Source organism: Peromyscus californicus, unplaced genomic scaffold, assembly GCF_007827085.1.
Source record: "Peromyscus californicus insignis strain IS unplaced genomic scaffold, ASM782708v3 Scaffold_7__1_contigs__length_154581171, whole genome shotgun sequence".
Lineage (NCBI taxonomy): Eukaryota > Metazoa > Chordata > Mammalia > Rodentia > Cricetidae > Peromyscus > Peromyscus californicus.
The window spans coordinates 88,326,286-88,333,693 of record NW_026294595.1 but is presented as its reverse complement, the minus strand read 5'-3'; the positions used below and the strand labels follow the sequence as shown (position 1 = coordinate 88,333,693).

The following is a 7,408-nucleotide window of genomic DNA, read 5'->3' as shown; positions in this document are numbered from 1 at the left end:
CCCCAGCTTCCTCATCTATAGCCAGGAGAACTAATCCTTCCCAGGAGGGACTCAGGGTTAAATTGATGTCATATATATAATACATTTATTGCTGATAAACTTTTAATATTAGGCATTGCAGCAACTTTATGAGTAGATAATGCAATTTTTCTTCTTTTACTTGTGGAAAAATTCAAGGTTAGTGAGAGTGAGTTAGTTAAGATCACATGGTTGCTAAGTGACAGAGGCAGCTGAGAGGTTCAGGCCTCTGTGAGTCTGTTCATTGGTTTGTATTTTTTTTCTGTCCAAATGTTTGCAGCAGCCACACTGGCTGGGGAAGAGAGGAGGTAGAAATGATATCTCAGTAAACATGTGCCTTTGAACAAGTCAGAGTATTCATAATCCTCTGGGAGCTTTTGGGAAATAAAAGCCCTCATACTTCTATTCCAGACATGCCTAGTCAGAAACTGCCAAGCTGATCTCATTCTGCTGCCCTCCAGGTCACTCGGATGTAAGTTTAATGATGGTGTGCCTTAAGGTGAGTTTCTTTGTGTTTACCAGGTTGTAGGGAAATTTCAACCATAATGACAAGTATTAGCTTTATTATTGAGTCATTGTTCCCTAAGATTGTTTTATATTTTTAGTGCAGTTTTTTTCTGTTCATATTGTATGAATCCTACTTATCTGTGCTTCATTTTACTGGTTATATTTTTCATTTTCACATTTTTACTTAGTTTAATCAGTTTGTTCCTTTGAGACAAGATATCTATACTGGCCTGGAACTCATCCTGTGGTCCAGGCTGTCTTGAAATGATGGCAATCCTCCTGCTTCAGCCTTTTGGGTGCTAAGATTAGAGTTGTGAGTGAACATACTTAGATAATGGTTTGTTTGTTTTCTTTCAATTTGGGGTGTAGATGTGCATGTTCTGTGTAAATATGTGCTCGTGCACATGTGTGTAGAGACCAGAGGTTAAAAACAGATGTTCCTCAGCAGATTTCCACTTTAGTTTTTGAGACAAGATCTCTCACTGGATCCCAGGACTCACTGATTGCACTAGGCCAATTGGCCAGAAAGCCCCAGGAATCCTCCTCCTTCTGCAGGTGCTGGCTTTACAAGCTCCAGCCACCATGCTTGGCTTTCTTTTGCTGTGGGTGCTGGAGCTCAAGTTCAGGACCTTGTGTTTGGGTTGCAAGTGTGTCACTGACTGAACTATCTCCCCAACCCCTGTTTTGTGTTGGTACATATATATAATATATACATATGTACATCTATCTATCTATCTATCTATCTGTCTGTCTGTCTGTCTGTCTGTCTGTCTACCTAACTGTTGTTTCTTTGCTGCAATTTTCTATTTATTTAATTTATTTCAAGATAATTTATGATTTCTTATTGAAACATTTTTAAGAATGACTGCTTGAAAATTCTTGTTTGACAATCCTGTACAATAAAGCCACCTCTGGAGGCATCACCATCCCTGACCTTAAGTTCTATTATAGAACTCTAGTAATAAAAAAACCAGCTTGGTATTGGCATAAAAACCAACATGTGGACCAATGGAATTGAATTGAAGACTCTGAAATTAACCCACATACCTATGAACATCTGCTTTTTGACCAAGAAGCCAAATCTGTACAATGGGAAAAAGAAAGCATCTTCAACAAATGGTGCTGGCCTAGCAGGATGTCAATATGTAGAAGATTGCAAATAGATCCATATCTATCATCATGCACAAAACTCAAGTCCAAGTGGATCAAAGACCTCAATATAAAACAAGCTATATAACCTGATAAAAGAGAAAGTAGGAAGTGGTCTTGAACACACTGGCACAGGAGACCACTTCCTAAATATAACACTAGTAGTACAGACACTGAGAGCAACAGTTTAAAAAATGGGACCTCCTGAAACTGAGAAGCTTTTGTAGGGCAAAGGACACGGTCAATAAGACAAAATGACAGCCTACAGAATGGGAAAAGATCTTCACCAATCCCACATCTGACAGAGGGCTGATCTCCAAAATATATAAAGAACTCAAGAAACTAGACATCAAAATAATGAACAATCCAGTTAAAAAATGGGCTACAGAGCTAAACAGAGAATTCTCAAGAGAAGAATCTGAAGTGGCTGGAAGACATTTAAGAAATTGCACAACATCCTTAGTCATCAGGGAAATGCAAATCAAAACAACTCTGAGATACCATCTTACACCTATCAGAATGGCTAAGATCAAAAACACTGAAGACTGCTTATGTTGGAGGAGATGTGGAGCAAGGGGAACACTCCTACACTGTTAGTGGGAGTGCAAACTTATACAACCACTTTGGAAATCAGTATGGAAGTTTCTCAGAAAATTGGGAATCAATCTTCCTCAAGACCCAGCCATACCACTTTTGGATATACACCTAAGGAATGCTCAATCATACCACAAGGACATGCTCAACTATGTTCGTAGTAGTATTTTTTGTAATAGCCAGAACCTGAAAACATTCTAGATGCCACTCAACTGAAGAATGGATTAAGAAAATGTGGTACATATATACACAATGGAATATTACTCAGCAGTGAAAAATAATAACATCATGAAATTTGCAGACAAATGGATAGAACTAGAAAATATCATCCTGAGTGAGGTCACCCAAACTCAGAAGGACAAACATGGTTGTACTCACTCATAAGTGGATACTAGGTGTAAAGCAAAGGATAACCAGACTACAACCCACAGAGATGCTAGCTAACAAGGAGGACCCAAAGAGGGATGCATGGATCACCCTGGGAAGGGGAAATAGATGAGATCTCCATAAGTAAACTGGGAATGAGGGGTGGGAAATGGAGGGTAGGGGGTGGGGGATAAGAACATAAGGGAACAAGATGGTTGAGCTGGAGCAGGGATGGAGTGGGAGAGCAATCAAAGAGATACCATGATAGAGGGAGACATTAAGGAAATAGGGAGAAACCAGGTACTAGGGAATTTCCCAGGAGTCCCCTAGGATGACCCCAGCTTAGGCTACTAGCAATAATGGACAGGGTGCCTGAACTGGCTTACCTTAGTAATCAGATAAGTGAATACCATAACTGTCATCATAGAGCCTTTCTCTAGTAACTGATGGAAGCAGATACAGAGATCCACAGCCAAACACCAGGCCAAGCTCCATGAGTCCAGTCAAAGAGAGAGAAGAGGGATTCTATGAGCAAGAGCACCAAGATCATGATGGGGAAACCTACAGAGACAACCAAACCAAACTAGTGGAAACTCATGAAATTTAGATCAACAGCTGTGGAGCCCGCATGGGACTGGACTATGCCCTCTGCATAAGTGAGACAGTTGTGTAGCTTGATCTGCTTAAGGGGGCCCCTGACAGTAGGATCAGAATCTATCCCTGGTGCATGAGCAGGCTTTTTGGAGCCCACTACCTATGATGGGACACCTCCTGCAGCCTTGAGGCAGGGGGAGGGGCTTGGACCTGCCTCTACTAAATGTACCTCCTCATGGGAGGCCTTACCTTCTTGTAGGAGGGGAATGGGGTGCATTGGGATGGGAGGCTGGAGGGTCAGGAGGAGAGAAGAGGAGGATCTTTGATTGGTATGTAAAATTAATAATAAAAAATTTCTTAATAAAAAAATTCTTGTTTGATAATTTCAGCATCAGTTTTGTATTGATGGTACTTGCCTATTGTTTATCTTTTCTCTTTATATTTTATTTTTTCTTGTAGTGCTAGGGGCTGAATTCAGGGCCTTGTTCATAGTACAAACACAGTCTACGACAGAGCTATATCCCCAATCCTATGCTGAATTTTTAAAATTATATCCTGACAATTATGACATTGTATCATGACACCCTTCTTTTATTAGCAGCAAATCCTACAGTTACAGATAGCTGGGTCAGTGTACATGTTTAGATTTCTGACTCTATCCTGGCAAGAATAGAGTCCCTAGCCACACTACCTCATTACAGAGGATGGGTGGGAGGAAGTTCAGGTCCCCTTGACGTCACTGACACCTTCCTGAGGAAAGTTAAGCCCTGACTCCTGCCACCCCATTTTCTTCAAAAGGGGATGAAAGTTAGTTCCCTGATGGGTTCCATTGTCCACAGAGAGTCAGAAGCAGAAGGCTGACCCATACACCACTGCTGCTTCTGGGTGAGGATATGAGATCAGCTCCCCACTGCTGTTGAAACCAGAGAGGAGGAAAGTAGAGGGTCAGCTAGGTTCTGCATGTCAAGCTCTTGTTTTGCTTTCTAAAGCTGAGTGAGGATGGTAGGGAGACAAGAATGTGCCTGGCTTTGTTTCCTGTTGGGTCTCGTTGTTGGTAGAAGTTCAGCACCCCTTTGGACCCTGTTGACACCATATGTGGAGTGCTGACTGCAATTTGCCCAACCTCATCTTGTGGATGGTAGGTGGTGATGAAGGGTCAATTTGGAGGCTATTGACACTCATCTGTGGGAGAAGAGTAACACTGCCATTGCCCACCCCCCCCCAGCCTTAAGTGAAGATCAGCATCTGATTAAATACCCCTGCCACGGGGTCAGGCAGAGATATTTCTAAGCACCAAAACCTAATTGCTTCAGATAGGGAATGAGAGTAGCCCACACCCATACCGACTGAAGCAATGGTTGGGGCACATAGTTTTCCCATTCCTTTGCCAAATGGCTTTCCACTATTAGGTCACCCTGTTCTTGGTCTTTTTTTAATCAGGAGAACAGACTTCTCTTAAAGCTGATTTTGTCTATACCTGTTGTTAGTTCAGAATGTGTGAGGCAACCCCAGAACTCACTGGTGTGTTGTTCCCTAAGTCCCAAAGTTCCTACACAGTCCACCTTCTTCATTCCTCCCTATGTTTGTTCACTGGTGTCCACCACTGTGTGCTGTGGGATGGTGTGTATGTCAAATGTGTTGCTGATTGGTCAATGAATAAATCACTGATTGGTCAGTGGCCAGGCAGGAAGTATAGGTGGGACTAACAGAGAGGAGAATTGAGAGAACAGGAAGCTGGGAGGAGAGACACTGCCAGCCGCCATGATGACAAGCCGCATGTAAAGATGCCGGTAAGCCACGAGCCATGTGGCAAGGTATAGATTAATGGAAATGGATTAATTTAAGCTGTAAGAACAGTTAGCAAGAAGCCTGCCACGGCCATACAGTTTGTAAGCAATGTAAGTCTCTGTGTTTACTTGGTCGGGTCTGAGTGGCTGTGGGACTGGCAGGAGATAGAGATTTGTCCTGACTGTGGGCCAGGCAGGAAAACTCTAGCAACAACTGTGAGACAGGGCCCTGGGAGGACTAGGATGCTCTGTCTGTGCTAGAACCAGACCTTTGATCTATACTCAACCCTAAAGAGAAACATCTAGATAACAGGTACCCTGTTAATATCAACAAATAATTCATATAAATCATGTTTCAGGTAGAATAATCTTTGCTATGGAACAATCTTTTTGTCCACTGTGAATATTTGTTGCTCTTATTGGTTTAATAAAAGGGAAAATGGCTAATAGCTAAGCAGGTGGAGGTTAGGCAGAAGTTGTGGACAAAAAGAGAGTGTGGGGATGAAGAAGGACTGAGTGGCCAGCCAGACACAGATAGGAAATATGGGTTGTTTAAGTTGTAAGAGCTAGTTAGTAACAAGGCTGAGCTATTGGCCAAGCATTTATAATTAATAATAAATCTCTGTGTGATTATTTGGGAGCTGGCTGGTAGGACAGAGAAAGTTGCCTACACATCCAAGTTCAGCCCAATATCTAAATCTGTCACCTACACTGTGGCACATCACAAGAGTCACTTTTCTAAACCAGAACATTCTGGAACGAATTTCTGAAGCAGCACCAGAAATGTAACCACCTCTGCAGTTTTGTGTGGGAGTGTCTAGATGGGCTTGATCCTCCAACTGATGTAGTTTTCCCTTGACCAGAAATACAACATTCAAGCAATTTGACTAGAAGACATTTTATTGCACATGAAGAACTGAAGCGGAGTTAGATTACAGAGGAAAGTTGAAGACAGGTTTAAAAATAACCACACTGGTGGGAAAGACCCGAATCCACACTCAGAGTTGCGATGTGCTTCTTCAAGTACATGGCGGTTATTGTGCAGGCTTTGCATTGGGTGAACAAGATGAAAATAACGTCTGACATCCGGCAAGAGGAGCCCAAGTCGGACTGCTTTCCTTTCTTAAGTTCACAAAACGAAAACACGCTGTTGCAAATATATTCAAATGATGCCTAAGTATAAAATGAAAAATACAATAATTTTTTCCTTCTCCCTCCATACCAACCTCATGTGTGTTGGAGTTTAGAGGCAGCCACCAGCAAAGGTTTCTATGGACTAAAGGCACTGCAGTCTCCCTGGAAAATTTCAGTCAGCCACAACAGATGACTCAGGTTAGTGGGGAAGAACTTTCTGTCAGGTTTAGTTTGGCTATTAAATTTATGAAAAATTTATCTAAAACACCACACACACACACACACACACACACACACACACACACACACACACACTTTCCATTTGTGAGGGCTATTTGTAGCTATCAATAGCACTTAGGTTGAACTCTACATGGAACCTCAGTGCTGTTGTCTCAGAGAATGGGATGTGGTCTCACAGGTCAACTGGTGTCTGTTGAAAAAGCAAATCACTTTAAGACACAGTAACATACACACTTCTGCTTTGTTCATGATGCTATATTTTGACTCTGGTCTAAAACTCTGCAGCAGTACTTGACACCCACTTCCTTCCTTGAGCTGTCATGAGTCAATGGGGGCAGATTTAGTTAATAGCCAGCAGAGCTGAGTCTTGTTCGCCTTCACTTGAAGGTCTTTGTATGAGCCTAGTGGTCTCAGACTTTTGTTTTAAGGGATTAAAAAAAATAACAGATTTTAGCCAGTGTCCATTAAAAAAGTGATCACAGTACCACACTACTCGTGAAAGGTCCTACCTAAGTACATCTCCTTACTGAGCTGTCACATCATCTTGTGGGCCCTCTGCTGGAGATGTGGAATCAGATCTCAAATGGTGCTTTTTAATTGTGTCCTCCAATATAGATACAGGGCAATACTATACATCTATGTATATAAACATAGTTGTGGGCACACTGTACACACCTGAGAACATTTCCTTTCCAGATGATGATTGAAAGCTATTTTTATTTTTATGTGCATTGGTGTTTTGCCTGTGTGTGTCTGTGTGAAGGTGTTGGATCCCCTGGAACTGGAGTTACTGACTGTTGTGAACTGACATATGGTTGCTGGGAATTGAACCCGGGTCTTCTGGAAGTGCAGCCAGTGCTCCTAACCACTGAGCAATCTCTCCAGCCCTTTAAAGTGAGTTTTTTAAAAAAAAATGGTGCCGCCCATCTTGCTCCGGACGTCCCTTTTGGAACAATCAAAAGGGGAAAAAAAAAAAAAAAAAAAAAAAAGTAAAACGTGATAGATTCAATGCCAATGAA

At 42.0% G+C, this 7,408-nt stretch overlaps 1 long non-coding RNA gene across 2 annotated transcripts in view; it reads right to left on the bottom strand.

The window, feature by feature from the left end:
* Nucleotides 1-5,899: 5,899 nt before the first annotated feature.
* The window catches only part of LOC128100637 (uncharacterized), a 53,522-nt gene continuing 52,013 nt past the window's right edge, over nt 5,900-7,408 (bottom strand). The window contains exons 6-7 of one of the 2 annotated variants that reach the window (XR_008214855.1): nt 6,242-6,311; nt 5,900-6,137 (exon numbers count right to left, since the gene is read on the bottom strand). This is a non-coding gene — a long non-coding RNA (uncharacterized LOC128100637). Of the gene's footprint in view, nt 6,312-7,408 lie in introns of both variants that reach the window. The other variant, XR_008214851.1, reaches the window with a different exon arrangement.